General features: G+C 42.8%; 1 protein-coding gene across 5 annotated transcripts in view; it reads left to right on the top strand.

Moving 5' to 3' along the window:
- The window catches only part of CDH23 (cadherin related 23), a 529,883-nt gene that overhangs the window by 197,646 nt on the left and 317,148 nt on the right, over positions 1-15,089 (top strand). Inside the window, exon 1 of one of the 5 annotated variants that reach the window (XM_045025449.1) lies at positions 11,376-11,462. The exons of the other annotated variants lie outside the window; for them this stretch is intronic. The gene's annotated coding sequence lies outside the window, so the exon portion shown is untranslated. Of the gene's footprint in view, positions 1-11,375; positions 11,463-15,089 lie in introns of those variants that run through there. 5 annotated transcript variants of the gene reach the window in all.

Raw genomic sequence — 15,089 nt, 5'->3', positions numbered from 1 at the left:
TATAAACGAACGGGCTAATGAACGAGTATATACGGTACTTAACAAACCAAAATTCAAGCCTTGGAAAGTCCCCAGTATCCAACCATGGTGAGTCTGATGTTTCTGGACACTCTTTCCACACTCCTGGTGTGGCTGCAGCTGCTTTATTTTAGCCTTAAACATCCCTAAGGTTTAAAAATTCTCCCAAGCTTCTGGATGGGTTGTGCTCCCGGGACTTTGGATCAATAATAAAAAATAGCTGTTAATGTTGCTGTAGAACAGGGGTCGGCAACCTTTCAGAAATGGTGTGCCGAGTCTTCATTTATTCACTCTCATTTAAAGTTTTGTGTGCCAGTAATACATTTTAACCTTTTTTAAAAGGTCTCTTTCTATAAGTCTATAATATATAACTAACCTATTGTTGTATGTAAAGTAAATAAGGTTTTTTAAATGTTTAAGAAGCTTCATTTAAAATTAAATTAAAATGCATAGCCCCCCACCCCGAGCAGTGGCCAGGACCTGGGCAGTGTGAGTGCCACTGAAAATCAGTTTGTGTGCCGCCTTCAGCACACGTGCCATAGGTTGCCTACCCCTGCTGTAGAAGATAAAGCAGTGCCTCTTTCTTTTCTTTCCTCTGCTGCTCTGAGAGACAGGGAGGGTGGATTGGGATGTTCTGTTGTAACCACCCAGAGCTAGACCTCTTCCTCTTAACTTCATTTCTTAGTTCTATAAAACTAGAACTAAGTACAGCTGACATTCCTTATTTTTTCTTCCACACCTCATCCCATCCCATAACATTCCCTTCACAGCAGGCACTCACTCCAATGCTCTGTGAAGGGACTACAGCAAAACTCACTTACTTGAACTGAGGGGAAGTACTGATGGAAAATATAATATTTATAAAGATCAGTTCACTATGTCCATGTTCACCTGTAGATCCAACACCAGTCATTAATGGGTTACTTGTTTCTCAGTGCAGCGGTGAGAGGGACAGTCAGAGTCTGTGAAGGTGACACTGCACAGCATTACGTTTCTATGAGTTGGGGCAGGTGTATGAGACAAGCATATGGCTGTGAAACTTAGATCTTCCAGAAATCAGGTTGACACAGGAACTTCCTGCATTCAGGATCAAATGGGCTGAGCACCCAGCAGCTCACATTGAAGTGAGTGAGCCTCAGGGCTTTTTAAAAATAAAGCCACTTATACAAATCCCTGAGTATGGACTTAAGCACCTAACGTTCATCTCCCATTTTTAAGAAATTATTTCATTCAGTAACAGCCTGCGGTGGGAATGAGCAGTACCACATGCTCAGTTCAACATTGTTTTGAGCATAAATGCCCAGAAATATGCTTAATTTGGTCAATGCTAGTTAATTGTGCCTGCTGCCAACCACAGGACAGACTACAGGGGGTTGTCTGGAATCCTGTCTTTCTCCTCTTGGCAGTGTTCTTTTGAAGACTGAGAGGAATGGGTGAAGACAAGCTTTTATAAACTTTGGCTGGTTTTACTGTTGCATCCACATGCACAACTTCGCCGTCAGACATCAAGAACAAGTTTTGACAGTGATAGGAAAGAAAGGGAGAGGGTGGGAGGGGGAAGAGAAGGCAGAGGGGGAAGGTGTGATTTATTTATAATTGTTGTGCCTCTAGGTTTTGTTATGTTTATAACCTACAATGGGCTTTTTTCAGGGCTGTGAAGTGATTAAAAAATGAATTGCAATTAATTGCACTGCTAAACAATAATAGAATACCATTTCTTTAAATATTTTTGGATGTTTTCTACATTTTCAAATGTATTGATTTCCATTACAACACAGAATACCAAATGTACAGTGCTCACTTTATTTTTTATTACAAATATTTGCACTGTAAAAAACAAAAGGAATAGTATATTCAATTAACCTAACACAAGTGCTGTAGTGCAATCTCTTTATCATGAAAGTTAAACTTACAAATGTAGAATTATGTACAAAAAATAACAGCATTCAAAAATAAAACAATGTGAAACTTTAGAACCTACAAGTCCACTCAGTCCTACTTCAGCCAATCTCTCACACAAACAAGTTTGGTTAAAATTTGCAGGAGATAATGCTGCCTATGTCTTGTTTACAATGTCACCTGGTGTTTGCATGGCATTGTTGTAGTCAGCATCACAAAATATTTACATGTCAGATGTGCTAAAGATTCATATATCCCTTCATGCTTCAACCACCATTCCAGAGGACATGCATCCATGCCAATGATGGGTTCTGCTCTATAACGATCCAAAGCAGAGCAGACCGGTGCATGTTCATTTTCATCATCTGAGTCAGATGCCACCAGCAGAAGGTTGATTTTCTTTTTTGGTGGTTTGGGTTCTGTAGTTTCCACATCGGAATGTTGCTTCTTTAAGACATCTGAAAACATTCTCCACACCTTGGCCCTCTCAGATTTTGGAAGGCATTTCAGATTTTTAAACCTTGGGTGGAGTGCTGTAGCTATCCTTAGAAATCTCACATTGATACCTTCTTTGCGTTTTGTCAAATCTGCTGAAAAAGTGTTCTTAAAACGAACATGTGCTGGGTCATCATCTGAGACTGCTATAACATTAAATATATGGCAGAATGTAGGTAAAACAGAGCAGGAGACATACAATTCTCCCCCAAGGAGTTCAGTCACAAATTTAATTAACACATTTTTTTAACAAGCGTCATCAGCATGGAAGCATGTCCTCTGGAATGGTGGCCAAAGCATGAAGGGACAGATGAGTGTTTAGCATATCTGGCATGTAAATACCTCGCAATGCCAGCTACAAAAATGCCATGTTAACTCCTGTTCTCACTTTCAGGTAACATTGTAAGTAAGAAGCAGTCAGGAGTATTTCCCATAGATGTAAACAAACTTGTTTGTCTTAGCAATTGGCTGAACAAGTAGTAGGACTGAGTGGACTTGTAGGCTCTAAAGTTTTGCATGGTTTTGTTTTTGAGTGCAGTTATTTAACAAAAAAAAATCTACATTTGTAAGTTCCACTTTCACAATAAAGAGATTGCACTACAGTGCTTGTATGAGGTGAATTGAAAAATACTATTTCTTTTGTTTATCATTTTTACAGTGCAAATATTTGTAATAAAAATAATATAAAGTAAGCACTGTACACTTTGTATTCTGTGTTGTAGTAGAAATCAATATATTTGAAAATGCAGAAAAAACATCCAAAATATGTAATAAACTTCAATTGTTATTCTATTGTTTAACAGTGTGATTAATCGTGATTCATTTTTTTAATTGCAGTTAATTTTTTTGAGTGATCGCAGTTAACTCATGCGATTAAATCGACAGCCCTAGTTTTTTGCTTTTTCCCCCTAGCTCTAATGATGAATTATTCTCTGGAGGAATCCCATGCACATTTGACATACAGATGTCAGCAGGAGCACATCTGGGTAAAGAGGAGAATCTAAATTGCCTATCCAACAAGAGTAGTGTTCACCTTATTTCCTAAATGGGTGCCAGAAAGGATGACACTTAAAACGTATCTATTTCCAGCCAGAGACACCTTCCTGAGTCTAGATTTTATTGTTTAAAATGAAATATAGGAATTCCACAATATCACTGCTTTAATTCACATATAGGCATAAATCAATGATTAAGGTTAAAATTCTGTCACAGTTATTTTTAATAAAAGTCAAGGACAGGTCATGAGCAATAAACAAAAATTCACGGAAGCCTGTGACCTGTCCCTTTTACTAAAAATACCACGGGGGGTGGGAGAAGGCAAACAGAGAACTGCCAGGACTTGTAGCTGTTCCAGCCCCGCCGCCGTTGCTACTGCAACAGGGGCTGACTACTGCTGCTCCATCCCCAGGGGGGCTGATCCAACCCCAGCTACTGCTCCAGTGGGCCCAGGACTGCTGCTCTGCTGGGTCCAGGGCTGGCTGCCGGCCATCTGTTCTGGCAGCCTTGGGGCTGGCTGCCAGTTGGCTGTTTCGGCAGCACCGGAGCTGGCAGCTGCTCCAGACCTGCCCCAGAAGAAGTCACGGAGGTCCCCGAAAGTCACGGAATCCATCATCTCTGTGACAGAATCGTATCCTTACCAGTAATGTATAGGCATAAATCAATGTGTTGGATCCTCTGGGAAATCCTTTTAAACAGGAATCATGTTAGAGAAATAAGGTCAAGTGAACACAAATATCTAAGGTGGCATGTAAGATCCTATTTATGCAGTGTTGTTGTACCTGTGTTGGTCCCAAGTTACTGGAGACAGGGTGGGTAATATCTTTTATTGGACCAACTTCTGTTGATGAAAGAGACAAATTTTGAACTTACACAGAGCTCTTCTTCAGGTCTGGGAAATCTGTTAGTGTCACAGCAAAATACAAGATGGAATGGATTTTTTAGCATAAGTAGTTAAGGAGCAGTGCCTAGTTAATGCATCTCCAGTCAGAGTGGGGAAAGGAGGGGAAAAAAATAACAAACTGGGGGTGGTGGTTAGTGGCTGGGTTATAGATTGGTGTAACACTGGTCTACAATTTTTGAAAAGTCGTCTGCTTCAAAGATAAAATGTGCTATTTATTATGTATTTTGATGCTGAATTCAAATATGACAATTAAAACAACTGATTGACTACTGTTTCTAAGATATTTAAGTTTTTACATTTTATGTCTATGTATATTGTGTAGATAGTAGAGTTTTAATCATAAATTGTAAACCTAGGTCTTTTCATGTGTTTATGGTTGCTTTACATGATAATATTTCACCTGTCCTGTTTATGTAACACTTTAAAAATCAGCAAAAGGGTTATATAAATAAAATTTATTATGAAACAAAAGGCAAAAAACTATTATGTACATAGTTTAGTCCTATTCAGTGTCTACTCGGCGCTTCTTGGCTTGTCTCTTGTATTCATTAAATGGAGCATCTCTTGTCACTGTCCAGCAATAGTCTGCAAGCATTGATGGGCTCCATTTGCCCTGATAGCGTTTCTCCATTGTTGCAATGTCCTGGTGAAATCGCTCGCCGTGCTCGTCGCTCACTGCTCCACAGTTCGGTGGAAAAAAATCTAGATGAGAGTGCAAAAAATGTATCTTTAGTGACATGTTGCAACCAAGGCTTTTGTATGCCTTGAGGAGGTTTTCCACCACCAACCTGTAGTTGTCTGCCTTGTTGTTTCCGAGAAAATTTATTGCCACTAATTGGAAGGCTTTCCATGCCGTCTTTTCCTTGCCACGCAGTGCATGGTCAAATGCATCATCTCGAAGAAGTTCACAAATCTGAGGACCAACAAAGACACCTTCCTTTATCTTAGCTTCACTTAACCTTGGAAATTTTCCATGGAGGTACTTGAAAGCTGCTTGTGTTTTGTCAATGGCCTTGACAAAGTTCTTCATCGGACCCAGCTTGATGTGTAAGGGTGGTAACAAAATCTTCCTTGATTCAACAAGTGGTGGATGCTGAACACTTTTCCTCCCAGGCTCCAATGACTGTCAGAGTGGCCAATCTTTCTTGATGTAGTGGGAATCTCTTGCACGACTATCCCATTCGCAGAGAAAACAGCAGTACTTTGTGTATCCAGTCTGCAGACCAAGCAAGAGAGCAACAACCTTCAAATCGCCACAAAGCTGCCACTGATGTTGGTCATAGTTTATGCACCTCAAAAGTTGTTTCATGTTGTCATAGGTTTCCTTCATATGGACTGCATGACCAACTGGAATTGATGGCAAAACATTGCCATTATGCAGTAAAACAGCTTTAAGACTCGTCTTCGATGAATCAATGAACAGTCTGCACTCATCTGGATCGTGAACGATGTTGAGGGCTGCCATCACACCATCGATGTTGTTGCAGGCTACAAGAATGGGACAAGATCCTTTTGACGGTCACGGAACATGGAAACCCTAACATCACCTGCCAGGAGATTCCACTGCTGTAGTCTGGAGCCCAACAGCTCTGCCTTACTCTTGGGTAGTTCCAAATCCCTGACAAGGTCATTCAGTTCACCTTGTGTTATGAGGTGTGGTTCAGAGGAGGAGGATGGGAGAAAATGTGGGTCCTGTGACATTGATGGTTCTGGACCAGAAGTTTCATCCTCTTCCTCTTCCTTGTCTGACTCAAGTGAGAGTGATTCTGGTGCATCAGGAACCGACAGTCCTTCTCCGTGGGGTACTGGGCGTATAGCTGATGGAATGTTTGGATAATGCACAGTCCACTTTTTTTCTTTGACACACCTTTCCCAACCGGAGGCACCATGCAGAAGTAACAATTGCTGGTATGATCTGTTGGCTCTCTCCAAATCATTGGCACTGCAAAAGGCATAGATTTCCTTTTCCTGTTCAACCACTGGCGAAGATTTGTTGCACAAGTGTTGCAGCATATGTGTGGGGCCCACCTCTTGTCCTGATCTCCAATTTTGCAGCCAAAATAAAGGTGATAGGCTTTCTTAACCATAGTGGTTATACTGCGCTTTTGTGATACAAAAGTCACTTCACCACAAACACAGCAGAAGTTATCTACACTGTTCACACAAATACGAGGCATCTCTGCTCACTTTGGCTAAACAGAAATGTGTCCCTTTGCAAAATCAAACACTGACAAATAAGAGAGCACGACACTGTATGATTTCTAGAGCTGATATAGGGCAATTTGTTCAGCAGAGTGATGTAAGCTTCGTTATGATTGCATCATCCATGACTTCTAGGAATAACATGATGCAATTCATATCATGTATGACGCAATACCAGCTTCAGATTGCATCATTCATTGTTTTGCCTAAAAAGCAAGTACTGTCCAAACCCAATCATAGATTTATTCATAGATCCCGTCAAAGATGTATTTTAGTCATTTCTGATTTAAATTGAGATCCCTTCCCTTTATAACTCACTTATCCTCCGCTATTCCCAAGTCAAGGGACGTATATACTGACCCAATAGCATATATTCAAAACTAGCGCCAATCAACAATTTTAAGCATCATTTTCGTTCTCAGTGACCCAGAATTAGTAAAGTTTGACTACATTTATTTCAGAAGCATTTTGCCTGTAGAGCAGTGTAATAAGCCATAAATCCAGTATCTCTCTTCAGTCCATGATTTTTAGTGTCTAGCCAAATTGCGAATTTAAGCTTCCAGGCTCATCTTTTGAAGGTGTTGTGCAGATTTTCTTTTAGGAGTACTGAGAGGTCAGTGATCGTTTTGTGAAAAGTGTTCACCCACAGTGACGTAGTTTTTGTTTTTTATAATTTTTTCCTGTGTGAGTTCATTCGAGAGCGTAGTGATTGTCTCATTTAATCCACTTAGTAGTTGTTGGGGCATTTAGTATCCTGGTCTGCAGGGAGCTTGCTTCTGCTGATGAACTTAGGGAGGTTGGGGGTTGTTTGAATGCCAGAAGAGGAGATTCAGGAAAGATTTCTTTCAGAATGTGGTCCCCATTGAGTATGGATTGTAATTGTTTAATTGTTTAATGATACCCCATATTGGTTCCAGTGTGGAGTGATAGGTAACAACTATAGAGCAGAACCCATCATTGGCATGGATGCATGTCCTCTGGAATGGAATGTGGTTGTAAGGGGTTTTATTTCTGTGTTGAAGCAGGTTCTCTTGAAATTTTGGGTGGCCTGTTCCATGATGTGATCTACATCTCTGGTGGAGTGTCCTTGCTTGGTGAAGGCGGTTTTCAGTATGTTAAGGTGTATATCCTGGACTTTCTCCTTGGAACATATTCTGTGGTATGTGAATGCTTGGCTGTAGAGAACAGATTTGTTGGTGTGTTTGGGGTGGATACTGGATCTGTGAAGGTAGATGTGGTGATCTGTGTATGTAGTAGCTAGTAAGGTTTCATTGTTGAAGCTGATCCTGGTGTCCAGGAAGCTGATGCTTGTGTTTGAGTGTTCTAGAGAGAATATAATGGATGGGTGATGGTTGTTGAAGTTGTGGTGGAAATCTATGCAGCAGTGTAGGTTGTCTGTCCAGAGGATAGAAATATCATTGATGTAGTTAGACTAGTTAAAAGCCAGAGTTTGGATCATTCAAAGAACCTTGTTACCATGAAGGAACTTTCTACATGTCAGTCTCAGCCTGAAGGGAGTAGCACTGACCAGGCTGAGGGGGAATGTCCCAGCTGGATTACTTGCCCAGAGGCAGTTAAGATTAGTCTGTCTGACAAGAAAACCTATCTGCACCTATTTTCAGGCTGTTGTATCACTCACTCAAATTAAAAAGAAACAATGTTCCTGCTGTGGTTGCCTGAGGCATTTCTTTGCATTTTGCTTGTTCTGTTGGGCCAGAATCTGGCCCAGTTTGAGGCTCAGCTGGTCACTTTTCCCAAGGCATAATTTATGTGGTTGGCATCAATTAGGATGATGCATTCCCCCTCCCCTCTGACTAGCTGCTCAGCTTTATTTACTCTCTTCAGTTGCTTTTTCTCTCACTACTTCTGAGACAGCTCAGTTCCCTTTGCTCCACTTCCACACAGTCCCTCTGGCCACCCTCCTCTTTGACTGATCGCTCATTGCTATTGTCCCTGATGTCACAAGCCCGGGCCCAGTCTTGCCTGGCAGTGGTGTTACCTGGGTCTTTGACTCTGGCCTTCACAGATGTATGTAGTGCATTATCATGTATGGAACTGTATGTTAAGGGGGAAATTTTGTACTCAAATACCTTGGCTGGACACTGGGGATCTCTGTGAAGAAACCTTGCTCCCATGCTGGTTCATCTTCAGCACTGACATGCAGCCCTCACCAATCTTCAAGTTCCCTCTTTTGATCCGAATATTCGCTATTCAGATAAATCTGGAGATTGTGCACTGAGACTCTCCTATACAGGTGGTAATATTGTAGTAGAGAGGCCGAAGTCCATGGGCTGCATGGCAGAACTTCCCGAGCCATGCTTTAGTTACACCTTTTTAGATTGTGTGTATTGCTATTCATAGTGCCATAATTCTCCTTAGATGAACACTTTCTTTGCTTTGTACTGCTGTTTGCATTATTCTGAATATTAAAGTCCTCCGCCTTTGCGCTGGCTATATGCTCATTTTTATTCTCCACTCATCAGTGTCCTATCTTCCTTTCCCCACATCATCTAGAGACGGTGCAATTAATTAAACATGTATTTTGTAACACTTATTTAAACAAAAGTTGCTAAGGCTCTTGGCAAAACTGGTGGATGTATTGAGTTGGAATGCATTGGGTGCCAACTCTGTCTCATGCAGACCACTGGCTAGAAGGAACTTACAGAACCCACCTGCTAGTCTGTCAGGGTATCCGGAATTTACAAATCTGACAAGGAGTGGGAGTGAGAGTTTGTGAAAGTGTTTACCTGAAATACCCACTCCTGTCAGTAGGTTTTGAATGTTGATCCTGCTGGAACAGGGTTACGTGTGTGTGGTTGAGCTATTGGGGCAGGTGGCTCATTACTCTATTTGGATATAAGGAATAGGTAGGAATGTGTCTATAGGAGCAGAGAGAATGAATAGCTTAGGGTTGACCCTTTCTGAGACAGGCATCTTAGGGGCAGCTAACCCTGGTGAGAAGGCCTGAGCTGAACTTTATTGATAACTTCTTTGTTAATAAAGCCATCCCCAGGAATCTGAGTGTTTTGACTCCACCCAATGTATGACTTTTGTTTTAGTTAGAGCATCTTGGAATTGTACCTGTTCACAGTCTTCCAGAGATTTCTCACTTTAAGAGGTTTTCTTCAGACTGGTTTATCAGAACGTACAGGTCCTAAACTTCAAACAGATTTTCCATCTCTGATCAGAGGTAGAACAGATATTTTGTGCCCATGAAGGTGGAACATCTTTGAACAGTTCTTCACTAAGGTGAAAGGCAGTTTTAGCTTATGTTACCAGAGCATAAAATTTATTGGGGGAGATGGTTTTTCACTTTTTATGGGTCTGGCAGAAACTTTGGTGAAAGAGAGATGGAAATCATAACTCATCTTCTCCAGTGTTTGTTGCTTGTTACACTCCTTAGTCACTTCTGCTGTTTAGAAAGCTCTTTTAGGATCCTTCTGGCTTCATAAATCAAGGTACTGCTTTGTCACCTGACTTTGGAATATAGCAATCATTCAGATCTGACAATTCTTCTTGTACCCTTACACACAGGAACATATCAGCAAAGCTAGGGCGGCTGCTGGGGCTTGGGGAGGGGAACCCTGGGGTCCTGTCAGAGGGGCAGCAGGGTGTGGCCTTTGCAGTTTGTTTGGAAAAAAAATGCAGGTGTTAAGGGGCAATAAAGGCAGTCAGAGGGCCATGAAATAGGAGTTGGAGGTAGGGAATCCTCATGGGAACTTCCCCTGGAAGGAGACTTTTTCTTGTGGATTTGCATTGTGAATAAAATGTAGTGCCTGGTCCTATTTTTAATTACTACTTCGAGAGTCATGCTGTGCAGGACACCAGGATTCAATTCCTTGTCCCAGTCTCTCTCCGCCCAGGCGGAAGTGTGCCAGGAATCCTGCAAAGCTTTCAATGTGCAATCCTTGGTGAAGAGGGAGAAGTACTTTCCGGGTTTATTGAGGATGAACTCCGAAGGGAGTCCAAATGCTCCTCAGCCAGGATGGATGGTGGTTGCATCCTTAGGAGTGGGAGGGGGGAAAGAGGGAATATCCTTTGCTGTCGGAGGAGTACAGAAGCACTTTTTCAGGGAACGCAAATGAGATACCAAACTAGTGTGCAAAGGAAAATGTGTTCACAGACAAACATCCTTAGATTTTATGTATATATTTGCAATATGTTGCATAAATGAATGTAGTACCTAATGATTCGTGATTATTATTTGAAGGGTCCCACTGTTTCAGATTTATTTGTCATTTCTTGTAATAACACAGATGATAATGAATTCATTTATATTAATGTTAGGTGTCATGTGGACTTCCGCTGAAATTCTGCATTAATTAATGTACCATTAAAATAAAGTGTCACCCAATTAATATCAAGTAGAGGTAATACTGCTAGTGTCCTATCATTAGGGATTCATTTGTATGTTATTGTATTAACACTCTGCTTAATGAAAGTCATTTGCAATCCAGAGTATCACCCCATAGGCTTCCATGGGAGTGCCAGCATTAAACATGAGGTAATGGACTTATCCAGAAAGGGTTACCCAGATGAATTGATAATGACGGAACACTGTTAAAAGTGATACTCATTATACTCAAGTCCATGTCAGACTGCTCAGAATTCCAATTCTGGCCTTCTTCCCTCTCAAGAACTGTGCCAAATGTCCATTTCAGGTGATTAGAGAGAGCCAGTTCTGGTTTGTTTGTTTTTTAATTGTCCTTCATTCCTGACCTGTAGCATCTCTGCTTTTTGAGTCCCTAAGCTTCACCCATTCTTGCTGAATTGTGTGGGAATATTGGGATTTGTTCCACTAGTGACTAGGGATGGGTCCATTCTTTAATTTTTATTTGTGTTGCAGTAGCATCTGGGGCTCCAATCAAGAAACATGGCCCCACATGTGCTAGGTGCTGTACAAATGAGTAATAAAGACAGTCCCTGCCACGGAGAATTCACAATCTAGGTATATGACAACATGCAATGGGGGGAATGGAAGAGACAAAAGGGTGGGGGAGAGGGCTGTAGGAAGTTGAGCTAAGTGATAGTAAAGTGATAAGCAGTAGTTTCAGTGGTGACCTAAATCAACATTTACATTCTGGTCGGATACATTGACGTTACCCACTCTACAGTCAATAGCCATTTCCCCTGCCCCATTTTCATAAGGCGCGTGTGTTCATGAATGTAACCAGCCACTGCATATAAAATATTACCTAACCAATAGGATCTAGCTGTTCATGACACAACCCTAATGCAGGGATCAGTGAAGAAGTTTGTCCTAAAAGCGATTTGGTCTGTAGGGGGAAATCTTACTGAAGACTTGCCTTTTCGTATTTAATTATGATATTAGAGGAAGGACTGTAGTGAAATTTCACCTGTTGGTAGGGGAAGACAGCAATATGTCGAGTGGTTAGAGCACAGTATCAGGAGTCAAGGGACCTGGGTTCTATTCCCAGCCCTGCCACTAATTCATTGGGGAAGTCACATTCCTATCTCTGTGTCAGTCTTCTGCATCCAAAACCCTGGGTTAATAGTACCTGCTTCCCAGGCATGATTCAATTTCAGTGGGAGCTTCAGGTGTTCTTCACCCCAGGTGAACAGGGGGAGAATGTGATGCTGCTAGCCCAGCTCATCTTGCTACTGAATTTACCACAAAGCTGACTCTTACACCTGGTGGTATTACTCAGAGGTTCTTTGTCAGACTTTTTATGGCCACACACCGTCGGACTCTGAGGTAGGTTGTCTATGAGGTCAGAAGCTAAACCAGAGACAGGATCTCTCAAATCTTTTTATCTCTCAGAACAGCATTCTACCTAGGAAGGGCGGTTGGTTTGTGCATGATTGCATGAATGAGATAAAGCTGTTGTGACATGACTGGAAACCTAAATCTGGAGGCAGAAGCTGAAGGAGGGAGGAGGGTTCCCTTTCCCCATCTGAGCGGAAGGCTTGCTGGGACAGTCAGAATGAGCTCTCAAGCAGAGCTTCCTGAAACCTGAAAATCCACTGCCTTGCTTATAGTAGGGGCAAGAAAGAGCAAATGAATTGCCACTGTGAGGCCCTGAGCTTTGTGACTGACAGGTTTTCACATTCTCAGCATTTGCTTCTGACTTTCAAATGTCTCATTAGGCCAGCCTGGGTTCCCATCTGTCATGTCCTAAATCAGGGCTGACATGATAGCAACTCAGAACATTAAAACAGGCTACCCTCACAGTCCTTCCCCAGCCCCCCTTCCAGCTTCTCAGGAGCTGGAACCTGTTTATTGACTTCATCTCGGAAAGGGTTTGATTCCTCAAATATGCTAAAGATGAGGGCACTGGGAGAGACAGTGAATTAATGAACTTTCCTTTAATCTGTGGAGACTTTGGTTCAAATGAAAAGAATCTGGAGACTTTCACCTAGCCCAGAGTGCAGGAAATTCTGGGGAAAAATTATTTTGGGGTAGATCAAAATATTTCTTTTGGACAAAATGAAAACGTTTAGTTGTGATTGACCTTTTAAAGTGTATATTGTGTGATAGACCCAGGCCAGTTGGGAACAGCAGAGGAGTCGAAGGGAGATATACTGGCCACTGGATAAGCAGTTTTCTGTTCCCTGACTGACCAGAGCAGGGGCTGCTCCAGGCTAATGAGAACACCTGACTCCAATTAACCTGCTAAGAGTCAGGTGAGGCTGTTAAGCACATGACTCTAAGGCCCCTCTGATGATATAAACGGGCTCACTCCAGTCAGGCCAAAGGGAGCCAGGGGAGAGGAAGTGTGTGCGAGGAACTGGGAGCAAGAGGCGTGCAAGAAGCTGAGAGTGAGTAGGCATACTGCTGGAGGACTGAGAAGTACAAGCATTATCAGATATCAGGAGGAAGGTCCAGTGGGGAGGACAAAGAAGATGTTGGGAGGAGGCCATGGGGAAGTAGCCCATGGAGTTGTAGCTGTCACGCAGCTGTACCAGGAGGCACTCTAGACAGCTGCAGTCCACAGGGCCCTGGGCTGTAACCCGGAGTAGAGGATGGGCCCGGTTCCCCCCAAACCTCCCAACTCCTGATCAAACACAGAAGGAACTGACCTGGACTGTGGCTTCTACCAGAGGGCAAGGTCTCTGGGCTGTTTCCTGACCCACAGGGTGAATCTGAGTAACCCATTCCAGTGCTTCACCACCCTCCTAGTGAAATTTTTTTTCCTAATATCCAACCTAAACCTCCCCCACTGCAACTTGAGACCATTACTCCTTGTTCTGTCATCTGCTACCCTGAGAACAGTCTAGATCCATCCTCTTTGGAACCCCCTTTCAGGTAGTTGAAAGCAGCTATCAAATCCCCCCATTCTTCTCTTCTGCAGACTAAACAATCCTAGTTCCCTCAGCCTCTCCTCATAAGTCATGTGCTCCAGTCCCCTAATCATTTTTGTTGCCCTCCGCTGGACTCTTTCCAATTTTTCCACATCTTCCTTGTAGTATGGGGCCCAAAACTGGACACAGTACTCCAGATGAGGCCTCACCAATGTCAAATAGAGGGTAATGATCATGTCCCTCAATCTGCTGGCAATGCCTCTACCTATACAGCCCAAAATGCCATTAGCCTTCTTGGCAACAAGGGCACACTGTTGACTCATATCCAGCTTCTCGTCCACTGTAATCCCTAGGTCCTTTTCTGCAGAAATGCTGCCTAGCCATTCAGTCCCTAGTCTGTAACAGTGAATGGGATTCTTCCGTCCTAAGTGCAGGACTCTGCACTTGTCCTTGTTGAACCTCATCATATTTCTTTTGGCCCAATCCTCTAATTTGTCTAGGTCCCTCTGTATCCTATCCCTACCCTCCAGCGTATCTACCACTCCTCCCAGTTTAGTGTCATCTGCAAACTTGCTGAGAGTGCAGTCCACGCCATCCTCCAGATCATTAATGAAGATATTGAACAAAACCAACCCCAAGACCGACCCTTGGGGCACTCTGCTTGAAACCAGCTGCCAACTAGGCATGGAGCCATTGATCGCTACCCGTTGAGCCCGATGATCTAGCCAGCTTTCTATCCACCTTATAGTCCATTCATCCAGCCCATACTTTTTTAACTTGCCGGCAAGAATACTGTGGGAGACTGTATCAAAAGCTTTGCTAAAGTCAAGGAATAATACATCCGCTGCTTTCCCCTCATCCACAGAGCCAGTTATCTCCTCATAGAAGGCAATTAGATTAGTCAGGCATGACTTGCCCTTGGTGAATCCATGCTGACTGTTCCTGATCACTTTCCTCTCCTCTAAGTGCTTCAGAATTGATTCCTTGAGGACCTGGTCCATGATTTTTCCAGGGACTGAGGTGAGGCTGACTGGCCTGTAATTCCCTGGATCCTCCTCCTTCCCTTTTTTAAAGATGGGCACTACATTAGCCTTTTTCCAGTCATCCGGGACCTCCCCCGATCACCATGAGTTTTCAAAGATAATTGCCAATGGCTCTGCAATCACATCTGCCAACTCCTTTAGCACTGTCGGATGCAGCGCATCCGGCCCCATGGACTTGTGCTTGTCCTGTTTTTCTAAAAGTCCTGAACCACTTCTTTCTCCACACAGGGCTGGTCACCTCCTCCCCATATTGTGCTGCCCAATGCAGC

This window comes from Mauremys mutica, chromosome 7 (assembly GCF_020497125.1).
Source record: "Mauremys mutica isolate MM-2020 ecotype Southern chromosome 7, ASM2049712v1, whole genome shotgun sequence".
NCBI classification, from domain to species: domain Eukaryota; kingdom Metazoa; phylum Chordata; order Testudines; family Geoemydidae; genus Mauremys; species Mauremys mutica.
Note: the sequence above shows the minus strand (reverse complement) of the source record. Positions and strands in the feature narration are given on the sequence as shown.